This window comes from Egretta garzetta, unplaced genomic scaffold (genome assembly GCF_000687185.1).
Source record: "Egretta garzetta isolate BGI_Z169 unplaced genomic scaffold, ASM68718v1 scaffold679, whole genome shotgun sequence".
NCBI classification, from domain to species: domain Eukaryota; kingdom Metazoa; phylum Chordata; class Aves; order Pelecaniformes; family Ardeidae; genus Egretta; species Egretta garzetta.
The window spans coordinates 92,283-101,172 of NW_009260786.1; positions in this window are offsets into that span (position 1 = coordinate 92,283).

Below are 8,890 nucleotides of genomic sequence, written 5' to 3' on the forward strand. Positions count from 1 at the left end.
GTCTTTCTGTGATTATTGCCACCTATAGCACCAGTTAGCAGAGATTTCAGTGATGCAGAGACCTATCTACCAGGTATGCACTTAATTTAATGCCAGTCTAAACCCTCATTAGTCCAAACAATTCATCAACGGGTGAAGCAGTAGACAAAAAGGTTCAGGAGACCTGGCTAATGTTTCAACCCTTGCCCTCAGGCGAGTTCATTTCCATACCTGTCAGCTTGTCTCTATATTCTGCATCGACTGTTAACACGTTGGGGACAGGACCATCCCTGGGAAGGGTCTGTACAGCACCTGGCACACCCTCCTCCTCCTCCTCCTCCTCCTCCTTCTCACAAGCTCAATCTGTGTGCATCTGTGTGCTTCCACCATGCATAATCATGAAAATAGTCCTTTATATATTGTAGGTGCAGCAGAGGAGAAAGCTTGGTCAGTTTTTTTTCTCTGACTTTATTTACCCAATCTATTTAAAGGTGTAACACTGGTGCAGGAAAGTCATGCTCATGTCTGAGAACTGCACTTTACATGACCTTAATTTGATAATTTCCTAATGCCTTCATGTTTTGCTCAAAAATACTGAGCTCAAAAATACTTTTGTTCTTTCTTTGTACTTGGATTTCCTGCTGGCTATTGCAGTTGAAGCTAATCCATGCTAAGTGGTTTGAGCCAAATTTTGTGTGGATTTACATGGCAAAAATCAAGTGACTTTCAAATGATGCAGGATTCACTTCACTTTTAAAATTTACTCTATTTAGGTAATATTACTGGGTGTACTACAAGAGATTGATTGCAGGTACTAGGATCAGACGTGGCTCAGGCAAGCACTGGACTTTGCATACTGCTTTTCCATTTCCTCATTTTTTCCCCCCATCTTAAAATATCTTCCTACTGAAAAGAAAAAGCTGTGTGGGACCCTGGTAGGTCACCTGGCCATCTCTGCAGGCCCAAGTCAACTGACCTCTGCATAAACCATTGCTGACACATGCTCATCTGACTTTGCACTACTTCTTATAGAATTGCTTCCTACTTTTCCAGACCATTTCTCCCATTTGTCATGCTCCTATTGAAGCCCAAGGCTTCAAAGTGCTTGCGGCTCCTCCTGGCACTGCACCAGCTACCCATTAGTACACCTTCTCCATTTTACAGCGTCTCAAGCACTGTAGAAAATACTGATGTGGCTTGGACCTTGGACAGACCTCTGGACCCTCATTTGATACGCTTTCCTGGCTTGACACTAAACCTCTGATAATTATTTCTTGAGAGTGGGTTTTCAACAATTCAGGCAGTTACCTTCCACTTGCTCCAAGAACATGTTCCTGTAGCCTGCTTTTAAAAATGCCAAGAGCAACACAGGGCCAAACCCCCGCTACACTCATGTTATCTGACATTTCTTGCTTTTCTCTTTTCCATCAGGCTTTTGGTGCTGTCTGGGAAGAAAATAAGGTTACCCTGGCATGTTTAGTTCTTGAGAAATGCATATTGGTTGTGGCTTCTTGGTGCTTATAGATTCTTCGTTTATTGGTTTGCTCCAGAAATTAAATTTAGGCTGGTAGATCTATAGCTTACTCAGCTTTCCTCTCCGCTGTTTAAGTGTAGAGAATAAGTTTGCTGCTTTCCAGTTTCAGCAATTTATTCTGTCCACCGCAACTTTTCAATGATAAATTTTAATTCCTCTGAAACCATCTTGCACCTTACTGTGCTGGGTTTGGCAGAAAGTGGCGTGAGAAATTCCTGCCTCCGACCCCCGCTGCACCTCTCTCTCTCCATCCTGTCTCTTTGTCACTTCTTCTTGCCCTGAAACCACCACATCCCTGATCCCCATCTGGGTAAGCACTACTGTAATTTTCCCAGTTCGAAAATAACACTGTCCCTCTTCATCTTTGAAGGATTATTTCTACTCAAGGCATACCAGCAGTCCTGTTTGCAGGTCATACCTGAGGGAAGGCTGAACTGCGGCTCAGGGGGCAGAGGTGAGTACCCAAGAGACTCTGCCACCAGGCAGCTTCAGAGCTGGACTAAGGTGTTGTGGAAACGCAGCCTCCTCCAGCCTCTGAGGGCTTGGAAGTGAACACCGTCAGGATGAGACAATCTCAAAGCAGCTAATTTAGCTCAGCCCACTCTTTTCTTTTTAGACCCGAGTGCTTCCTCTTTTCTCTGATGTAGGTTTTTTTCATTCTGAGATCACAATCAGTGAAGATTGCTGGGTATTTTTTTTGCTTCATTCTTGGTGCTCTCTGCTGCAGGCTGTCTGCTTGTTGGGTGATGAACCCAAACTTCTCCTAACTGCCCCCTAGCCGACACACAGCTTACAGACTGTTGTGTTCTTAGCTTTTATTTCTCTTGCAAGCAGAATTAGGACTTGATGTTTCTTGTCGTTCTTTGTCTTCATCCATCGTAACTTGACTGAGTTTCTCCTTTCTGTGCAACTTACTTGCCAAATATCCCCAGAGAAGCTCTGAAGGGGATCTAGGACAGGCGAGTGGATGAAAACTAATGGACCACATTCTCTATATAATAATTCAACAGATTAGGACATGTGTTCCTCTGGGTCCCCTGGATAAATAAACTTGTTGTAGCCCTCTCCTGATCTGCTGAAGTACTGCAAATGAGTCCAAATGCACTGGTGAACCCACCCCCAAGTTTTCAAACCTACCTGCAATCATAGTTAAAAGCATTTTTAGGAGGTGGGAGTGTGTTGCCTTTTAGATGAAAAAATAGGATTTTGTGATGGAAGGGCAGTATCTCCAGTGGAGAAAGGAGCCATCTATTCCCCCAGTCCTGGTCCCCGGCCAGGAAGAGCACCTGAATATCTGACGAAGGCTGAGAGGGTGAGCACCAGGCCAGTATAGCCTGCCTGTGAGGCCATTAAAACACAACTGGGTGTGAAAAGATAAACCTGTAATGTTGCCAGGTTCAGCGAGACCCGTGGCATGATGAACTTCCCAATCAGTAATTGTCATGCTTTAACCCCGGCCGGCAACCAGGCCCCACACGGCCGCTTGCTCGCTCCCCCACAGTGGGATGGGAGACAGACATGGAAGAGTAAAAGTGAGAACATTCATGGGTTGAGACAAAGACAGTTTAACAGGGAGAGCAAAAGTCACACACGCAAGCAAAGCAAACCAAGGAATTAATTCCCTGCTTCCCACCGGCAGGCAGGGGTTCAGGCATCACCAGGACAGCATGGCCCCATCACCCGTAATGGTGACTTGGGAAGACAAACGCCATCACTTCGAACGTCCCCCCCCTTCCTACTTCTTTCCCCAGTTTCTATACTGAGCATGACGTCCTATGGTCTGGAATAGCCCTGTGGCCAGCTGGGGTCAGCTGTCCCAGCTGTGCCCCCTCCCAGTTCCTTGTGCCCCTGGCAGAGCAGGGGAAGCTGGAAAGTCCTTGACTGGTGTAAGCACTGCTCAGCAACAGCTGAAACATCAGCATGTTATCAACATTCTTCTCATACTAAATCCAAACCACAGCATTATACCAGCTACTAGGAAGAAAATTAAGTCTTTCCCAGCTGAAACCAGGACAGTAATCTGTAAGTTATTTCAGAGCTGCCTGTGGCAGCTTTGCCCTCTTTTCCAGCATAGTGAGCCATTACAGATGAGAAAATGAATAACAAGCTTGACTCTTTCTTATCCTTTCTTTCTCTCTAGGACCAGTGAAAATTCACTGAAGGTCTTGAGAGATCTAAGCACTGTGCTAGTCCCTATCAGGTGCAAACTGTCGCAGTTTGGTCCGGTGTCAAAGGCGCTGCCTTGGTTTACAACAGCCAAGAATTTGATCCTCTGCAATTTAGGGTGATGGTGCCAGCTCCCTGCTAGCCAGCATCCAGGGATGGTATGTCCTGGCTGTACAGTGCAGGGGGAGACACCCAGTGAGTGCCGCCCCAGGGGAGCATTGCTCCAGCACAGGCGGCAGGGAGCCAGTACCCCTGGCAGACACAGGCTGCTTCCAGCAGCAATGCCGGAGTGTCTCTGTGTTACAGCCCCGGCAGAGCGAGCTCTGGGCTGGCTCGTTTATTTAGGTGCAAAACCACATTTGATGCTCCCACTGCACCGCGCTGTACTTGGGCTGATAAGCCTCCCCGAGACTGATGCGTGGGAGAGAGCAGTAACTGGCTTGGAGCGTGCACAGCCAAGGCCGAGTGACGATGAATAAGTCCTTCCAGACCTGAGCTGGCTCCATGCAAAACCAGTTTGCAGAGCACAGTGGGATTATTGTGCAGAGATAGCCCGGCTGGCCCTGCGGAGAGCTGGTTTCAGTCAGCTGAATGTATTAATCAAGGCTAACATGCTTCCAGAGAAGTCAAAAACCAAATTGATCAGGTAAATATCCACACTGGTGGATCTATATCCAGTGTAGCTAGCTCATCCAGAGCTGATTGTAGCCTGATTTCTAAGAAATCTGAATTAACTGGACCCTAAATAGAATGAAACCCCAGCAAAATCCGAAAACAATGAAGTCCCTCAGGTTTTTGGCCTGGTGAAAAGCATATTAGTTTGTTCATTTTAGCTGCATTTTGCTTGCAAGATAATCTTTTGCTCCTTAAGTCAGACCTCAATTTTAAAAAGGTGATGAATAATGCGTATTTTACATTGACGGAACACATTCCACTAGGAATCTCAAAATGTTTTGCAAACACTAAAGGATAAAGCCTTCCAACAAACCTCAGAAGGAGGTAAAATTATAACATCATAGGCATTTTATAGAGGGCAAACCAGAGGGACCAGTCTTATTCCAGGACCCGCGGGAAAATCTGTACAAAGCTGAAGACAGCACGCACAGCTTCTCAGATTCCTGGCATTTTCTGCCTTGCTTCATGTTGACACACTGCTTCTCTGGCATATTTAGATTGCCGTATAATACTTTGTTTTTTCCAGAAGATAAAGAGCTAATTCTTATTTAAACAAATGACTTTTCAATCTTTGTAAATTAGGAAGCAGGCAGCATTTCCTCCAGCTGCCATTCAGCAATTATGCCATTTGGAAATGGTACCCAGTGATTTGTGATAGCGTAATCCCTTTGGAGTATGGAAGTAACTCCAGAGTCAGGCTTGATTAGAAATACCCAGTTGACTGCCAGGGACACATTTCAAACAGGCTTATGCTGGATTGCTGATATAGTTGTACGCGTGAATCGAACAGTCAAACATACAAATGACTCGATCTGCATTTGCAAAGCTAAACTGTGCAGCTCTAAACCCATTTTCTGGCCTAAAGAGTGCCACATGCCCAGTACATAGCCATGAAAACAGTTCCTCGTGTGCCCTCAGAACAGTGCGCGATATTAATCCGTGGAGCTCATCCATATTTGCAGACCGTCAGCTCTAAGCTCTAGGCATCATTGTACCAGGAGCACATTTAAAAAAATATGAAACTTATAACCATGAACTCTTTTGCATATCCATAACATAAACCCATTCCAAGGACAAAGCCAGTCTTTTAAGACTTGCACCAGAGCACCTCAAAGTTTCTCCTCTGTCGTGAAATCAGGCTTTAAACTCCATCTTGTTTTTTTCTGCCCTTGTTTAACATGAGACCAAGCCCAACCAGACAGAGAAAATGACAACAGGAGCAGTTCCTTGTGCTACCTCTCAAAATCTTATATATAGCAATTTTCTTCTTAGTGGAAGGAATCTTTACCTCTCAAAATCTTATACATTATATAGCAATTTTCTTCTTAGTGGAAGGAATCTGAAAGATATTTTTAAGACTGAAACCAAAATGAGCTGAAAAATGAAGCAGATTCCCAGTCAGACAGTTGGCCTGGGGATGCTGAAGCTGACGTGTGTGATTTCTCTCCTGAGCTGAACTCTGCTTTCCCAGGTGCTCTCCAGCACAAATCCCCTGGGAGCCTTCCAAAAGTCTGCGTGCAGCTGGTTTAAAACCCACTGGCCAGCCACTGAAGAATGCAGCTTGCAGAAAAGTAAACCTATTATAAGCTGCTGCTCTATCCTGGCAAGCAGATATACTGGATATCCCTCTGCAGAGTTATAAGACTGATTGGATGTGTTTGGAAAGCTGGCCTGAGAGAGAGGACAGTAAACTACACCAAAATCGTACCAACCAGAGCATGGGGGTGAGATGGAGACAGAAATATGAATACAACAGAATGCAATTTAGAAATACATGTTTATCCACTTTATTTGTGCAGTGATTACCTTTCCTCTGCCTCCATCAGAGGGATCGGTGTGACTTTGCAGCATGGGAGGTGGGAAAGCTGGGTGCCTGGGTCCCACATAAAGTGTGGTCCTGTGCCATCCAGCAGTGGCGTTGAGCCGAGGAGCCAGATCAGCCCTTGCCAGCGCCTAAGTTCATCTTGCTGCCTAGCGCAAGCCTTTCTGCACAGAAAACCAACTGATTTCCAACAACTTAACGCCAACGTGTACATGCCCACAGGCCCTTTGGCTGTGGCACAGCTGCCGCTGCCTCTGCTTCTGGATGCCCAGGAAGGGCTGCAAACCCAAGGTCTCACTTGTGGGGTCAAAGGATGGCTTTTTACAAGCAGCGCAGCTCTGCAGGTCTTATAGCAACCTCACTGGGGAAAAAAAAAGGGAAGGATTTTGTTCCATACCGTACAATAAGAAGTGCAATGCGTTAATAATAATAATATCTCGATAACAGTGCATTACTAGCCTATTATTAGCTTATGCCTGGGTCTAATTTCCATTTCAAGTCTGCATTTATTTTTCACTTTGTTAAATCTACGATATTAACATGGCATCAGACATACCCATCGAAAAAAAAATTCAGACTCCAAGGGGAAAGATGGGAGGACTTAGGGGTGGGGGGCAGGTTTTATCTCCTTAACCTTGGTCTACAGGTATGTCAGTGCCCTGTCAAGTTTACTCTCAACAGCATTCTATTCCCAATGAGCGTCACTCAGGGAAATTGCCCCAGCTATCATAGTGCCTAGTCACACTCACTCATTTATAGTAATTTGTCTGGAGAGCTGACGTCTGAGTTGGCAGATATCTCAAAGAGCTGCTTCGGTTCAGCCCTCCCTCTTGAAAAACAGTGTTTATTTTTGTTTAATGGTTCTTGGAGGAAGGAGACAGGGACAGGTTTTGCCCCTTGCAGGGTGTGCTGTATGTCTGACAGAGCAATGCGAGGGCCCTGGGCTGAGCTATTCAGGGCAAGTCAGGTTGATCCAAAAAAAAAAACCAAAAACTTTCCATTGTGGAAGTGCGAGAGGTATTTTTAATCCATTGGGATGCTAGCTATGATTACTATGTGAAACAACTAATCTCCTCTGACAGGGCTTCAAACAACGTGCCATGCAGCCCAGACCGTAGTCTTGGTAAAGCTGAATGTATTTCTTCTCATGCAAGTAAACTTTGTTTCTCTTTTGATGAAACTCCTCATATTTTCACCTCAAATCCCTTCTCAAAGGTGCCATTATCCAGAGCCTTGTTTACCAAGTCCCTTAGCTGAAATGAGCAACAGCTTTGCCAAGAGCGTTTTTCCTCTTCCCTCCACATCAGGAGAATTTTAACATGCTGACAATATTCAATATGGCCTCTGCTGAGCCAAAGCAAGTTCTCCAGGGGCTTTTCATGGAAGGTGGCACCAGTCCAACCCCAAGGGCATTTTTTTGAAAATGTCTATTATGTAAAACATGAAAGTCACTCACCTTTGAGGAATCCAGCCCAGCCCAGCTTCCTCTCAGGCTGCTATTTAGTGATGAACAAAGGTGAAGCCCAGACTTCTCTGCCCCACAGTGAGCATTTCAGGGCCACATACCGCTTCCAGTCCTGCTCAGGCTTGAAACTTGGAGCTGAACGGATCATTTGCACATGTCCCGAAACCATAACAGATAAACATCTTCCTGATACTGCATAGCAGAAGCACTACATCACGGGGGGCCTTGAGATCACCCAAAATGAAAAAGGGAGAGTGCATTTACTCAGATTTCATGCAGAGCAGAAGCATCAGCCCTTTTGCCTACTCCACCTACAGACACATCTCAGCTGGCACCAGCCAGGATGGCGAGGTATCCTGGCTGCAGGATGGATCTTTCACAGCTCCCCTCGCAAACAAGAGAAGCCAATGCTGCCTTTTTCTACAGTTGCCATTTATAGCCCACTTAAATGCAAGACCTCACCCTCTGAGAACTGACACTTGGACAGGCGTGAGCACTGATAAAATAAAGACAGAAATTTTCCTCATAGCATGACATATTTTTTGTTTTGTTTTTCTTTTTTATTCCTCTACTTATTTCTCCTTTGCATTTTCATTCCCTTTCTTTCCCCTGTTATCTGTTTCTCCTCAGTTTTCCTTCCCACTTTTGTAGCGCTCCCTCTCTGGCAGATTTCCAGGTTAAAGTTTCTTTCCTTAAACACAAACACAAGCAACCATGGAATCCTCCTGGTCTAGATAAATACTTGAAGGGTAGGCAGGAGCTGCTGCTGGTGCCTCATGGGAGCTCAGGACTTCAGCATCCCTCTGCTTTGCTTGAGCAGGCTGTTGGCGAGGAAGAGGAGAACCAGCAGCAGCCGAAGAGCAAGCGGTGGTGCTGCTGTGCTGGTGGCACACAGCTGGAGAGCTGGCTACGCTGCAATAGGACCAACATGGGAAAACTTTTTGGCATGGTGTGGTACCTTAGGTGCTTTAAGGCTCTTCCAGTTGACATGTTCAATTCATCTGGCTTTATTTATTCTTATTGCTCATTTTGCCTCCAGTGTATTCTGATAAACAAATGAAATGACGGTGGCAGACAAAGTTCTGCCCCTAAACTAAACACGGCTGATCTTCCCACATACATTCAGCCCACGTAATTTTTCCACCTTACCCAGGAGGCCTTAGAAACGCACCGAAGTCTTGCTGAATCTGAGCAGTAGCAATCCAAGGGGAAAGAGAACATGCAAACCACTCACAAATAAAACCTCTTT